Below are 12,936 nucleotides of genomic sequence, written 5' to 3' on the forward strand. Positions count from 1 at the left end.
GAGCCTCAAAGGCTCACCCCTTTGTCACAGCCCAGCAGGGCACTCCAGCTTAGTGGAGTTGCCCGCCCCCTCCGGCCACAGCCCCCACTTTTGGCGGCAAGGCTGGAGGGAACAAAGAAAGCAACAAGGAGGAGTCACTGGCCAGTCAGGACAGCCCCTAAGGTGTCCTGAGCTGAGGTGACTCTAACTTTTAGAAATCCTCCATCTTGCAGATGGAGGATTCCCCCAATAGGGTTAGGATTGTGACCCCCTCCCCTTGGGAGGAGGCACAAAGAGGGTGTACCCACCCTCAGGGCTAGTAGCCATTGGCTACTAACCCCCCAGACCTAAACACGCCCTTAAATTTAGTATTTAAGGGCTACCCTGAACCCTAGAAAATTAGATTCCTGCAACTACAAGAAGAAGGACTGCCTAGCTGAAAACCCCTGCAGAGGAAGACCAGAAGACGACAACTGCCTTGGCTCCAGAAACTCACCGGCCTGTCTCCTGCCTTCCAAAGATCCTGCTCCAGCGACGCCTTCCAAAGGGACCAGCGACCTCGACATCCTCTGAGGACTGCCCCTACTTCGAAAAGACAAGAAACTCCCGAGGACAGCGGACCTGCTCCAAGAAAAGCTGCAACTTTGTTTCCAGCAGCTTTAAAGAACCCTGCAAGCTCCCCGCAAGAAGCGTGAGACTTGCAACACTGCACCCGGCGACCCCGACTCGGCTGGTGGAGATCCAACACCTCAGGAGGGACCCCAGGACTACTCTGATACTGTGAGTACCAAAACCTGTCCCCCCTGAGCCCCCACAGCGCCGCCTGCAGAGGGAATCCCGAGGCTTCCCCTGACCGCGACTCTTTGAATCCAAAGTCCCGACGCCTGGGAGAGACCCTGCACCCGCAGCCCCCAGGACCTGAAGGACCGGACTTTCACTGGAGAAGTGACCCCCAGGAGTCCCTCTCCCTTGCCCAAGTGGAGGTTTCCCCGAGGAACCCCCCCCTTGCCTGCCTGCAGCGCTGAAGAGATCCCGAGATCTCTCATAGACTAACATTGCGAACCCGACGCCTGTCTCTACACTGCACCCGGCCGCCCCCGCGCTGCTGAGGGTGAAATTTCTGTGTGGGCTTGTGTCCCCCCCGGTGCCCTACAAAACCCCCCTGGTCTGCCCTCCGAAGACGCGGGTACTTACCTGCAAGCAGACCGGAACCGGGGCACCCCCTTCTCTCCATTCTAGCCTATGCGTTTTGGGCACCACTTTGAACTTTGCACCTGACCGGCCCTGAGCTGCTGGTGTGGTGACTTTGGGGTTGCTCTGAACCCCCAACGGTGGGCTACCTTGGACCAAGAACTGAACCCTGTAAGTGTCTTACTTACCTGGTAAAACTAACAAAAACTTACCTCCCCTAGGAACTGTGAAAATTGCACTAAGTGTCCACTTTTAAAACAGCTATTTGTCAATAACTTGAAAAGTATACATGCAATTTTTATGATTTAAAGTTCCTAAAGTACTTACCTGCAATACCTTTCGAATTAGATATTACATGTAGAATTTGAACCTGTGGTTCTTAAAATAAACTAAGAAAAGATATTTTTCTATACAAAAACCTATTGGCTGGATTTGTCTCTGAGTGTGTGTACCTCATTTATTGTCTATGTGTATGTACAACAAATGCTTAACACTACTCCTTGGATAAGCCTACTGCTCGACCACACTACCACAAAATAGAGCATTAGTATTATCTCTTTTTGCCACTATCTTACCTCTAAGGGGAACCCTTGGACTCTGTATGCACTATTTCAAAGTGAGGAATAGTATGCACAGAGCCAACTTCCTACAGCCATAGTAGCACCTTTCTTTCTGGTTGAGTGTGCCTTTGGTGTAATAGGCAGCTCTCTCTTTGCTTTAAGATAGCAGGTTTGGATGCACCTAACTATCGATCTGGCAATACCTTGTTTTGAAATTGGATTTCCTGTATGAGGTTTTTGAAAGGCAATAAATAGTTGTTTTGTCTTTCTAATTACTTTTGTTCTGTCAATGTAGTACATTAGTGCTCTTTTGATGTCTAATGTATGTAGTGCTCTTTCAGCTATTGAATCTGGCTGTGGGAAGAACACTGGTAATTCTACTGTTTGATTTAAGTGGAATGGTGAAATAACCTTTGGTAAGAATTTTGGATTTGTTCTTAGAACTACTTTATTCTTGTGTATTTGAATAAATGGTTCTTGTATGGTAAACGCCTGTATTTCACTTACTCTTCTTAGAGATGTGATGGCAATGAGAAATGCAACTTTCCACGTTAAGTATTGCATTTCACAAGAATGCATGGGTTCGAAAGATGGACCCATGAGCCTTGTTAAGACAATGTTGAGGTTCCATGAAGGAACAGGTGGTGTTCTTGGTGGTATAATTCTCTTTAGGCCTTCCATAAACGCTTTAATGACAGGTATTCTAAACAGGGAAGTTGAATGAGTAATCTGCAGGTAAGCAGATATTGCGGCGAGATGTATCTTTATGGAAGAGAAAGCTAGATTGGATTTTTGCAAATGTAGTAAATATCCTACTACATCTTTTGGAGACGCATGCAATGGATGAATTTGCTCATTATGACAGTAATAAACAAATATTTTCCATTTACTTGCATAGCAGTGTCTAGTGGAAGGTTTTCTAGCTTGTTTTATGACCTTCATACATTCTTGTGTGAGGTCTAAGTGTCCAAATTCTAGGATTTCAGGAGCCAAATTGCTAGATTCAGCGATGCTGGGTTTGGATGCCTGATCTGTTGTTTGTGTTGTGTTAACAGATCTGGTCTGTTGGGTAGTTTGACATGAGGTACTACTGACAGGTCTAGTAGTGTCGTATACCAAGGTTGTCTTGCCCATGTTGGTGCTATTAGTATGAGTTTGAGTTTGTTTTGACTCAATCTGTTTACTAGATATGGAAGGAGAGGGAGAGGGGGAAAAGCGTACGCAAATATCCCTGACCAATTCATCCATAGAGCATTGCCTTGGGAGTACCTGTGTGGGTACCTGGATGCGAAGTTTTGGCATTTTGCGTTTTCTTTTGTTGCAAATAGATCTATTTGAGGGGTTCCCCAAATTTGAAAGTAAGTGTTCAGTATTTGGGGGTGAATTTCCCATTCGTGGATTTGTTGGTGATCCCGAGAGAGATTGTCTGCTAGTTGGTTCTGGATCCCTGGAATAAATTGTGCTATTAGGCGAATATGGTTGTGAATTGCCCAATGCCATATTTTCTGTGTTAGGAGACACAACTGTGTCGAGTGTGTCCCCCCCTGTTTGTTTAAATAATACATTGTCGTCATGTTGTCTGTTTTGACAAGAATGTATTTGTGGGTTATCATGGGTTGGAATGCTTTTAACGCTAGAAATACTGCTAACAGTTCTAAGTGATTTATGTGAAACTTTCTTTGATGTATGTCCCATTGTCCTTGGATGCTGTGTTGATTGAGGTGTGCTCCCCACCCTGTCATGGAAGCATCAGTTGTTATAACGTATGTTGGCACTGGGTCTTGGAAAGGCCGCCCTTTGTTTAAATTTGTACTGTTCCACCATAGAAGCGAGATGTATGTTTGGCGGTCTACCAACACCAGATCTAGAAGTTGACCCTGTGCCTGTGACCACTGTGATGCTAGGCACTGTTGTAAGGGCCGCATGTGCAATCTTGCGTTTGGGACAATGGCTATGCATGAAGACATCATGCCTAGTAGTTTCAGTATTATTTTGACTTGTACTTTTTGTTTGGGATACAAGGTTTGTATTACATTGTGAAATGTTTGTACTCTTTGTGGACTTGGAGTAGCAATCCCTTTTGCTGTGTTGATTGTTGCTCCTAAGTATTGCTGTGTTTGACACGGCTGCAGGTGTGACTTTGCGTAGTTGATTGAGAAACCTAGGTTGTGTAGGGTTTCTATGACATATTTTGTGTGTTGTGAACACTGTTTTAGCGTATTGGTTTTGATTAACCAATCGTCTAGGTATGGGAACACATGTATTTGCTGCCTTCTGATATGTGCAGCTACTACTGCCAGGCATTTTGCAAAGACTCTTGGCGCAGTTGTTATTCCGAATGGCAACACTTTGAATTGGTAATGTATTCCTTTGAATACGAACCTTAGGTATTTCCTGTGCGAAGGATGTATCGGTATATGGAAATACGCATCTTTTAGATCTAATGTCATGTAGTTTTGCTGTTTGAGCAGTGGGATTACGTCTTGTCATGTGAAAGTGGTCTGATTTGATGTAGGTGTTTAGTGTTCTGAGATCTAGTATTGGTCTTAGCGTTTTGTCTTTTTTTGGTATTAGAAAGTACAGTGAGTAAACTCCTGTGTTCTTTTGATGACGTGGTACCAGTTCTATTGCGTCCTTTTGAAGCAATGCCTGAACTTCTAGCCCTAGAAGGTCTATATGCTGTTTTGACATATTGTGTGTTTTCGGTGGGACGTTTGGAGGGAGTTGGAGAAATTCTATGCAATAACCATGTTGGATAATTGCTAAGACCCAAGTGTCTGTTGTTATTTCCTCCCAAGATTTGTAGAACTGGCTTAGTCTTCCCCCCACTGGTGTTGTGTGAAGGGGTTGTGTGACTTGTGAGTCACTGTTTATTTTGAGGGGTTTTGGGACCTTGAAATTTTCCCCGGTTTCTTGGGAATTGGCCCCCTTTGTATTGTCCCCGAAAACCTCCCCTTTGATATTGTCCCTGGTAGGTAGGTGGTCTTGTTTGTGAGGTGCTGGTTTCTGTGGGTTGACCTCGAAACCCTCCCCTAAAAGTTGTTTTACGAAATGTGCCAAATGTGCCTCTGCCCTGCGGGGAGTAGAGTGCGCCCATGGCTTTGGCTGTATCGGTGTCCTTTTTTAATTTTTCAATTGCAGTGTCGACCTCCGGCCCAAACAATTGCTGTTCATTAAACGGCATATTGAGCACAGCCTGTTGTATTTCGGGTTTGAACCCAGATGTGCGCAGCCATGCGTGCCTCCTTATCGTGACTGCAGTATTTATTGTCCTTGCAGCTGTATCCGCTGCATCCATGGAAGACCGTATCGGATTGTACGAGATACTTTGTCCCTCTTCCACCACCTGTTGCGCTCGTTTTTGGAACTCTTTGGGGAGGTGTTCGATGAGATGTTGCATCTCATCCCAATGAGCCCTGTCGTATCTCGCCAGGAGTGCTTACGAGTTGGCGATGCGCCACTGATTTGCCACTTGTGCTGCAACCCTTTCCCGCTGCATCAAATTTGTGGCTCTCCTTGTCCGGAGGTGGTGCGTCGCCTGATGTATGCGAGTTGGCTCTTTTACGAGCTGCCCCCACAACTACTGAGTCTGGTGTCAGTTGTGATGTAATAAAAACAGGGTCTTTGGGCGGAGCCTTGTATTTTTTCCTCCACCCTCGGAGTTATGGCTCTGCTTTTAACTGGCTCTTGAAATATTTGTTTTGAGTGCCTTAGCACCCCTGGAAGCATGGGCAGGCTTTGATAATGGCTATGGGTGGAGGACAGGGTGTTAAAGAGGAAGTCATCCTCAATAGGCTCCGAATGTAGCGAGACATTATGGAATTCGGCTGCCCTAGCTACCACCTGTGCATATGATGTACTGTCCTCAGGTGGTGACGGTTTAGTTGGGTACGACTCTGGGCTATTGTCCGATACTGGAGCGTCGTAGAGGTCCCATGCATCCTGATCATCCTGGCTCATTGTGGTATGAGCTGGTGAGTGTGTTAATGGTGGAGTTTGTGCCGGTGATGCATGAGTTGATGGTGGTGGAGAGGGTGGTGGAGTTACCTTCTTTACCACCTTCGCTTGTGGTTGCTTGTCTCCTTGCTGGAAGTCAAGTTTCCTTTTCCTTTTGATTGGGGGAAGAGTGCTAATCTTCCCTGTATCCTTTTGAATTACGATCCGCTTTTGCGTGTGATCTGGCTCAATTGTTTGTAATTCCTCCTCAAATCTGTGTTTTTTTAGTTGAGTAGGAACCAGTTTTCGGTTCGGTTGCCGGGCGTTTCGGCACCGAAACCGTGTCCCTGGATTTTTTCGGCTCCGACAAGATCTTTTGTCTTTTCGGCGTCGTGCCCTCTCGGTGCCGACCAACTTCGGTGCCGCTGTGTCGGTGCCGAATTTTTTCTGCGTCACTCTTTCGGTCCCGAGATTGCTGCGTGCCTGTATCTCGACCGGAGTCGGATGACTTCGACAGCATCTCGCCCTTTTTCGGTGCCGTTGGACGGTCACCTACTTTCCGGGTTAAGCCATGGCCTGTTGGCGGTGGCGTCCCCTGGGCTTTGTCAGTCTTTTCGTGTGATTTTTGTTTCGACGTCTTACTCACGGTTGGTTGTTCTTTGATGTCGAATTCTTCGGAATCCGACTCGGGGATGGAGAAAGATTCTTCTTCCTCCTCCTCGAACCGTTGTTGTCCTGTCGGCGTGGACGCCATCTGCAACCTCCTGGCTCTTCGGTCTCTGAGCGTTTTCCTCGACCGAAACGCGCGACAGGCTTCGCACGTATCCTCCTTGTGCTCGGGGGACAGGCACAAGTTACAGACCAAATGTTGATCCGTATAAGGATATTTATTATGGCATTTAGGACAGAATCGGAACGGGGTCCGTTCCATCAGTCTCGATGTTGCACGCGGTCGGGCCGACCAGGCCCCGACGGATGATCGAAATTACCCCGAAGGGCTACCGAAGCTCTTCAAGATTCGGTGTCGATTTGTTCTAACTACCCCGATACCGAACGAAACAATACCGACGAAGTTTCTGAGATTCTGACTAACTTTCCGACCCGAAACACGGAGCGAAAAGGAACACGTCCGAACCGGACAGCGGAAAGAAAACAATCTAAGATGGAGTCAACGCCCATGCGCAATGGAACCGAAGTGGGAGGAGTCCCTCGGTCTCGTGACTCGAAAAAGACTTCTTCGAAGAAAAACAACTTGTAACACTCCGAGCCCAACACCAGACGGCGGACTATGCACAGCATGTGTATCTGCAGCTACACATGCCACCGAACAGGGCGTATACTCCTGTTCCCTGGTGGTGTAATAGAATAGGCTCTATGCCCCCTTTTAGAGGAAGCAATTGTACCTCTTGTTTGAGAACGCGGAGGTGCTCGCAGGATAGCCAGTGAGAAGAGGGGGGATGTTTGGAGATGTGATAATGAACTTCAGATAGTAACCCTGTTGAATAATGGAAAGGACCCATTGGTCCGAGGTGATGTTGGCCCATTCTGTATGAACATTTTGAATTTGTCCCCTGACAGGGGTGGAGTGGGAGGATGAAGGTAGTCATTGTTTGGATGTGGAGGTAAAGCTGTGGGTGGTGGTTGTCTTAACTCTACCTCAGTTGTTATTGGCCCTATAGGCTCCCCTAAAAAAAAACCTTGCGAGTATGAGGTTGAAGGCTGTCTGGACTGTGTGAGAGGCCTCTGAGGCTGTTGATTTGTAACCACCTTTAAATGTGGGGTGACAAAAAGTCCATCTTTGTGAGGAGAACTGAAGAGCACCCATGTCTTTTGGGTGTTAGTATCTTTTCAACTTCAAGGTGAAATCCACTTGAGGGCCAAAAAGATGCTCCTTGTCAAAGGACATATTGAGCACCACTTGCTGGACCTCTGGTCTGAAGTCAGAGCACCTAAACCAAGCACGTAACTAGAATACTGGTGTTTATACCACCTGCAGTTGGGTCTGCGGCATCCAGGATACAGCGGATGGAATTATTAGAGATTGTTTGCCCCTCGGCAACCATCTGTTGTCCACTTTTGCAGTGCTCACCTGGAAGATATTGGAGGAGCTCCTCTATTTCATCCCAGTGAGCCCGATTATATCTCGCTAGTAAAGCCTGTGAATTGATGATGTGCCAATGATTGCCTGTGCAGCCACCCTTTTGCTGGCAGCTTCCAGCTTTTTGCTCCCCTTGTCGGGGGGGGGGGGAGAAGAGTCCCCTGTGGCCGGTCTATTGGCCTGTTTTATTGCAGTGGTGCCCACTATGGAGTCTGGTGGGACCTGGGATCTGATACAGTAGATCAAAGGATGAAGGTTTAAACTTTGCCAACTCTAGGGGCGATTACCCTAGAGAGGTCCGGTTCTTTGAAAAGGTAACCTGCATGATGAAGCATGTCAGGGAGCATGAAGTGGAACTTGATATCCTTATGTGTGAAGTTAAGGTGTTGAAAAGAAAGTCCTGGAACAACAGGGTCCCAGTGTAGCTCCACATTATGAAAGGCAGCTGCCCAAGGTACTACCTGCTGGGTGTATGTGGTATCCTCTGGTGGGGAGGGTCTTGCGGGGTACAAATCTGGGTCTGTACTTATGTGATCGGGGGGTCATACATGTCCAATGAATCTGGGTCCTGCCGTGTCCCACCCAAATCTTCCCCGATAAAGGGGAACCCTGAGTTGTCAGATCTCCTGCAGTAGAAGCAGGTGGGGGAGGGTAGGGGGAGAAAGTGCATCCGAAGGCAGAGGGAAAGGCTTGGGAGAAATGGTTGTAACCTTGTCCTTAGTGGTCTTCTTTGGAGGTGGAGAAGTGTCCAAAGCTTTTTGAAAGGACAGTTTCCTCTTGAATGTGCAGGTGGGAAGAAATAATGTGCCATGTACCCTCCTGGATATGGAGGATTAGCTGTAGAGCGTCCATAGTCTCCAAAAAAACCTCAATGAGTGGATGGCGTAGCTGAAGAATTTGTGTTCTGAAGATGTTGCATCCTTGTTTTGGGCACCAACAGTTTCAGTCTGTGCTCTTTTGTCTGCACCAAAGCAGTGGTGGAAGCTGGTCAACTTGGTGCCAAAGTCTGGGCTGAGACGGCTCGGACAGAGGAGGTTGATGCCAATGACGGTGTTGTGGTCCTGGATATTTTTGGAGCGGAGCTGGAGCAGCCGAAGCAGTTTTTCAGAACTGGCCATGGCCTGGTGGCAGTCCCACAGCTTCTGTAAGGGGCTTCTTAGCAGTCTTAGGGTGGGCAGGAAGGGCCGTGGTACTCTAGGGTTGAGCTGATGTCACCTCATGGCTTTCGATATCCGACTGGACATCGGAGTCCTGGATGGAGAAGACCTCCTCTTATTCCGGCTCCTCCTGGGTGTGCTCCTCCCCAAAAACGTCTAAGGTGTTATCCAGAGTCTTGTGCACCATCTCCAACAGATAAGCTCTTCAGTCCAGGAGGATTTGCAGGTGTTGCAGGTAGCTTCCTGGTGCTTGGGGAGATGCACAAATGACACAACAGATGCCATCTAGTGTTTGGTCCAGATGAACGAGTTACTTACCTTCGGTAACGACTTTTCTGGTGGATACATTAGCTACCTGTGGATTCCTCACCTCATGAATACTCCCATGGCGCCAGCATTCTACGGAAATCTTCTTACTAGTCTCTGCACGTCGACGAGGACGTCACTGTCTCGCACGCGACGCCGTCTGACGTCATACAGGCAATAAGAGGTCCTCGACGACGTGCGGACGTCAGTACCAATCATTTTTTACGTGCATGAGAACAACCAGGCAATGCAATGAAAGAACAAAGCAACATCCATTATATTGTAAAAATACACCACATTGTATGAATAACTGTAAGTCTTTTTTATGTACATATATATATATATATAAAACTCTTTCTTTTAAAAATATATACACACACCAAGTATATACATAAAGATATATACACATATACCCATATATATATATATAAATATATTATATATATACATCTATTGCACCCTCAAAGATCAAGAGGAGCGCACTCAAGGATTACTTGGCAAGACCATAAAGGCAACGGGGAGGCGGGTGGGACCGTGAGGAATCCACAGGTAGCTAATGTATCCACCAGAAAAGTCGTTACCGAAGGTAAGTAACTCGTTCTTCTGATGGATACAACTACCTGTGGATTCCTCACCTCATGAATAGAGTCCCAAAGCAGTACCACGCCCGGCGGTGGGTGCCTAAATGGTCAAACCAAGAAATCCTGCAGCACTGACCGTGCAAAATGGCCGTCCCTTCTAACCTCAGAATCTAAACAGTAATGTTTTGCAAAAGTGTGAAGGGACGACCAAGTTGCGGCCTTGCAGATGTCGACCACAGGAACACCTCTGGCTAAGGCCGAAGTGGCCGACTTAGCTCTGGTGGAATGAGCTCTAATGCCCTCAGGAGGATCCTTCTTTGCCAAAGAGTAACATATTTTAATGCAAAGAACAACCCACCTGGATAGTGTTCTCTTGTGGACTGCCTTTCCTCTCCTCTTGCCCACGTATCCAATAAACAGCTGATCCTCCAGCCTGAAATCCTTTGTTCTATTGATAAAGAAGCTCAACGCTCTCTTTGGATCCAGACGGTGCAGTCTTTCTTCCTCTTTGGAAGGATGAGGCGGAGGATAGAACGTGGACAAAGTAATTGCCTGAGCCAAATGGAAGGGTGAAACAACCTTCGGGAGGAAAGCAGCCTTGGTCCTCAACACCACCTTATCCCCATAAAAAGTTGTATAAGGGGGTTTTACTGATAAGGCCTGCAACTCACTCACTCTCCTTGCTGATGTTATAGCTATCAGGAAGACTGTTTTTAAAAACAAATACCTTAAGGGGCAAGAATGCATAGGTTCAAAAGGGGACCCCATAAGGAAAGTCAGGACTAAGGACAAATCCCATTGCGGCATAACGAATGGCTTTGGAGGATATTGATTTAGAAGACCTTTCAAGAATCTGATAACAATAGGGGATTTAAATAAAGATGGTTGGTCTGGAAGACATATGAAGGCTGACAAGGCCGATAAATAACCTTTAATGGTAGCCACTGCACAACCTTTCTGCGCCAGAGATAGAGCAAAAGACAAAACGTCCGATAGATGAGCTTGTAAAGGATCAATCTGCCTCTCTCCACACCACGCAACAAATTTAGACCACCTATTAGCGTAGATAGATTTAGTGGAGTGTCGCCTGGCCGCTAATATAACATCCACTACCTCAGGCGGGAGAGAGAAGGAACTCAGGTTGCCCCGTTCAATCTCCAGGCATGTAGGTGCAGACTCTGGAGGTTGGGGTGTAGAACCTGCCCCTGCGACTGCGAGAGGAGGTCTGCCCTGAAAGGGAGACGGAGCGGCGGGCACGTTGAGAGTTGGAGAAGGTCGGAGTACCACACCCTCCTTGGCCAATCCGGAGCTATTACGATTACTAGAGCCCGGTCTTGGCGAATCTTCCTCAATACTCGAGGAATCAAGGGTATGGGAGGAAACGCGTAAAGCAACTGGCCGCACCAGGTCATTTGAAACGCGTCCCCCAATGCTTCCTGCATCGGATACTGAAGGCTGCAGAACAACGGACAATGCGCGTTCTCTCGAGTGGCGAACAGATCTACCCGAGGAAACCCCCACTTCTGGAAGATTAAACGGACTTGATCTGGATGGAGACGCCACTCGTGGTCTGCCGAGAAGTGGCGACTGAGACTGTCCGCACGCACGTTCAAGACTCCGGCCAGATGGTTTGCTATCAAGCAAATCCGATGGTCCTTTGCCCAGGACCATAGTCGAAGAGCTTCTCTGCAGAGAAGGTACGACCCCACTCCTCCCTGCTTGTTTATGTACCACATCGTGGTAGTATTGTCCGTTAGGACCTGTACCGACTGACCACGAAGGGAAGGGAGGAAGGCCTTGAGAGCCAGACGTACAGCCCGTAACTCTAACAGATTGATGTGAAAAATCTGTTCCTCTGGAGACCAAAGACCTTTGATCTCCAGATCCCCCAGATGAGCTCCCCACCCTAGAGTGGAAGCATCCGTTATGACTGTGGCCACTGGTGGCGACTGCTGGAACGGTTTTCCTTGTGAAAGATTGTTGCTTGCAATCCACCACTTCAAATCCACAGCAGCATCTCTGGAGATCTTGACAGTACCCTCTAGATCCCCTCTGTGTTGAGACCACTGCCTTCGGAGGCACCACTGAAGAGCCCTCATGTGCCAGCGAGCATGCGTGACCAACAGAATGCAGGAGGCAAAAAGACCGAGCAGACGAAGGACCTTGAGGACTGGAACTACCGCTCCGTTTCGAAACATTGGAACCAAATCCTGAATATCTTGAATCCGCTGAGGCGGAGGAAAGGCCCGACCCAATGTCGTATCCAGTACTGCCCCTATGAACAGGAGGCGCTGAGAGGGCTCCAGGTGAGATTTGGGCTCGTTCACCGAAAAGCCCAGGTCGAACAAAAACTGGGTTGTTGACTGCAGATGACGCAACACAAGCTCCGGGGACTTGGCTTTGATCAACCAATCGTCCAAGTAAGGGAATACTGCTATCCCCTTCCTTCTGAGCTCTGCCGCAAACACCGACATCACCTTCGTGAAGACTCGAGGTGCTGAAGTAAGACCAAACGGAAGGACCGCAAACTGGTAGTGTTGCGATCCCACCACAAACCGGAGATACTTCCTGTGTGACTTGAGTATCGGGATATGAAAGTAAGCATCCTGCAAGTCGACAGACACCATCCAGTCTTCCATGTTCAACGCCAAAAGCACCTGTGCTAGGGTCAGCATCTTGAACTTTTCCTGCTTGAGGAACCAATTCAAGATCCTCAGGTCCAGAATTGGTCTCAAACGACCATCCTTCTTGGGAATCAGGAAATACCTTGAGTAAACTCCTTGACCCCTTTCCTGCTCCGGGACCAACTCCACCGCGCCCTTTAAAAGGAGGACTTCCACCTCCTGTTCTAGCAACAGGAGGTGTTCTTGTGAACAATACGAAGGGCGGGGCGGGATGAGGGGCGGAAACTCCCGAAAGGGAAGGGTGTAGCCTTTTCCCACAACACTGAGAACCCAAGTGTCCGACGTAACAGTCTCCCATTTGGTGAGAAAATGCTGTAATCTTCCCCCTACAGGAGAGGAGTGAGTGGGAAATGGTGGAAGCCTAAGGCTGCTTCCCCTGCTGCACCCCGCCAGAGGATGAGGAAGAGGCAGAGTGCTGCTGAGAGGCTCCCCTGGTGCGGACCC

The sequence above is a fragment of the Pleurodeles waltl genome, chromosome 7, assembly GCF_031143425.1.
Source record: "Pleurodeles waltl isolate 20211129_DDA chromosome 7, aPleWal1.hap1.20221129, whole genome shotgun sequence".
Lineage (NCBI taxonomy): Eukaryota > Metazoa > Chordata > Amphibia > Caudata > Salamandridae > Pleurodeles > Pleurodeles waltl.